Raw genomic sequence first — 3,553 nt, 5'->3', positions numbered from 1 at the left:
TCCGTGGGGGCATTGAGGACCTACATATAGGCAAGCGTTCAACCATACAGCCTTCTGAAGGGCAGCAGGTCAAGTTGGGAACTCACGTGAACAAATTGACCAAGATTCCCTTTTGCTGATGTCAGATTCTGGACTCATGATTATCCCTTGCCCCATCCCCTTAACCCCCCCCCCCCCCCCCCCCCCCCCCCCTCCTTCTATTCCATTTTCCCTGCTGTGGAATAATGTCATAGCGCCCTAACAGTCCTTTCTGTGGTTCATGTCCTTTAGTTTGTGCTCAATTCATCACCTCCATGTCTTTCTGGGCAAAAGCTCTGAAGCACTTTACATCGCCATCCATTCCGATGCTGTAACGACCACCCTGCGACCTGGGAGGAATCACATTGTCCGCTGGCCTGGGTTTAATGTATGCAAACGACTTTGTTATCCTTCCTGAACAAAAAAAAGTAAATAAATAATTAAGCGTTGGTGTTGTTTTACTAAACATGAGTACAGGATTGAACAGTTGCTATAGCTGTCTGAGTGTCTGTGCTGTCATTTGTGTATTCGTCAGTGTGTGCGGGTGTGTGAGTGTTTGAGTATGGAGCTGCTTTTCTTTTTGGTAAATGTACGCACCTCCTCCCAAGTAGGTCTATTGGATGTCCCTTTATTGTGGGCCAGGACAGTCATCCATCAGACACACTCTATTGATATTCAGCATATCCTTTTTAATCTCCAAAGTAATGCACCAGCTATGCATCACTGTTGCAAATAGAATGTGATGCTCGGAGAGCGCAGGGCTGTTTTTCCCCCGGACACACAACGGCTTAATGTGTTTTGGTGAAAGTGATGATTAAAGTCACTCTGCAGTAAGTGGGGGGTGGTGGGGGGTATTAGAAGGAGGTAGGGAGGGCAGAGATAGCGAGATAGAAGGGGAAAAGGAGAAATGCAAATATTATCACTATGCCCCCTTCCTCTCCATTCAGTGAATTTATAAAGCTTTCCCTGTAATGAAATAAGGAACGATCCAACACTACCGCACATCCTGTGCAGGGCTCTTTCCTGGTTCACCTCGGCCTTCCTCTGACTTCAACCAGTGCACTGGCTTTAATTCGGCTACATTAACATTCTTTATCCTTTTGCCTATGCAGCGTTACCCTAGGTAATCAATGAAGATTGATCAAATTTGAAGTTTTGTCAATCCTTATTAACTGTGTGTTAATGTAATACAGATCTGGAATTTGGAAAATGAACGAGCTAAACTAAAGCTTGACTAACCTGACTAACTATTTGATGGAAGGTTGCAAAATGAAAGGTGCCGTCTCATCTCTGGTTTTACAGCATTCCACCATCTTCCAGAGCCTTTGTGTCCTACACTAGTGAACTGCATGCTGATTAATTCAGTCAGCAAGCAAAAAATGGGTGCTATCTTCTCTGTGCAGACTTCCCCTATCATGTTGCCCTTATCCGGTGATCTCCCAGACTCAAGTAATTAAGTGTATATTTTCTCATTCTGAATGCAACATAACACCAAGGATTCAAATAGAAAGACTCCTCTAACTATGACATGGTTTGGAAACATATGAGGCACATTTATGGACACATCATAGATACCAATTGTCTTAACCTATTATGGACACTAGATAGGGGTGGACGAAGTAATGGAAACACCACAAGGTAAAGGAGCTTCACTTTGAAGCAATTAAATCGCCATTACATGACTGTAACTACAAAGGAGAGTTTATTAGGTTGATTGCCAATTACAAAACATGTCAGGTGTAAAAAAGGTCTGACAGTTAGCACTTTGATAGGAGAGGTTTCAAATCAACGGGAGGCGACTAACAGACTTTTAAAGCTGAATAGTTTGTATGTGAATTGCTGGTGCATCCATGTCAAAAATTGCTAAATTATTTATTTATCAAGGGAGACGGGATCAAAATTAATGATAGTATATGCCAAACAGAAAAAATGCATTGGCAACTCAGTGCACTCTGACAATCAAAAACATATTAAGTACAGCATCAAAAATCATAAGCTATATGAATCAGTATTTCTCTTACCAAGTCTTCACAAAAGGCATTTTCTAGCATCAGATAGCAAACACACCGTTCACTTGTGATGTCCCATAATTACAGGATCATAATGTCTCCATGCACACTACTAAACAAATGCAAGAGTAATTTCATGGCTGCCAGGATAAAGTCACCTTCCATGGCCAATCACTAAATCAGAACATCTTTGAATTTGTATGTAAATTTCTGGAACACAAAGAATAGATACCACCCCCCTTTATTACTAAAGAATTGGGGAGGTTTGTTCCTTTAGCATTCCAAAAAGAACGTGTTGTGAAGGAATTCTTAATCATTCCTTGATATTTATATGCTGTTTGGTGTTTCGGGTTATTTTGTCCACTCTTTGTATAATTACTTACTTTTGTCTACCATTATTGATGTTCCATAAAGTGCATCCCCATCCCCCACACTCTTTTTTTTATTTTTTTAAATATATATTGCCAGGTGCTTTTCTCAGAGGCTGAAATTGTCCAGAGATACATGACTTGCATGCAGCTTTTTGCTATGCTTAATTTTTGATGAGGAAAAACGTACATGGAGAGATAAATGGAGAGTGCGGTTAAAAAAGATAAAGTAAGCTGACAGAGAGTGAGTTGAAAAGGACGGTACTAGTTTGCTTGAAAGAAAAGAAAAAAGCCCTCACAGATAGAGATGGTGTGTGTTTGTGTACATGAGAGAGAGAGAGTCTGTCAGATTAGCTTCCCTCAGCAGAACTGTTTGAATCAGGCCAAATGTCAAGTGGCTCTCTACAGTGTTTCTCACACGGCCCGATCAGATAGCCATCCCTCTTTCTCACTCTCTCTCTTTCCTGCCAAGGACAATGAGCCCTGTCTTCATACGCTTTCATTCCTGTCTTTATGTTCTTTTCGAGGTGGCCAGGAATCTGTTGTTATCCAACTGTGATTTTGATTGCTGGCCTACGCCTGCTTCAGTGCTCAGCTTCATGTGTGTGTGCGCGTGTATGTGTGTGTGTGTGTGTGTAGCACAGTGACGTACCTGAAATGACATGAAAATGAATTGAAATTGTGCCCTGGTATTTACTATGCCTGGCTATCAATAATATAATATACACAGTTTATATTTATTGGGTATAAAGATGGGCTTGTGGATGACAGTATGGAGCTCCTGTATCCCATTCATCTATATTACAAGATCATGATTCTATTACAGCTCATTTCTGTTACATGCTGTACAAAAATCTGTATTGAGAAAATTGTATAATATTTTTTGACAAGCAAATATCAGTTTTATTTCTTTTTTTAAATGATGTATCTGCTCATCTTGTGGCCTGTAAAATAAAACAAAAGAGAACTTGACAAACTTGATAGCCTTTTTCTGCCAATGTGTGTAAGGAATATATTTGATGCAAATTCAATCGATTTGGTTCAGAAAACAATGCATCTGAATGCACTTATATCAGTATTTATGAAACGGAATACTGACTTTGGAAAAAGAGAGAGAAGGGTTGGATTTTTAGGGTACATCCTTGCTCGCAGTAGTAG

The sequence above is a fragment of the Barbus barbus genome, assembly GCF_936440315.1.
Source record: "Barbus barbus genome assembly, chromosome: 27".
Lineage (NCBI taxonomy): Eukaryota > Metazoa > Chordata > Actinopteri > Cypriniformes > Cyprinidae > Barbus > Barbus barbus.
Note: the sequence above shows the minus strand (reverse complement) of the source record.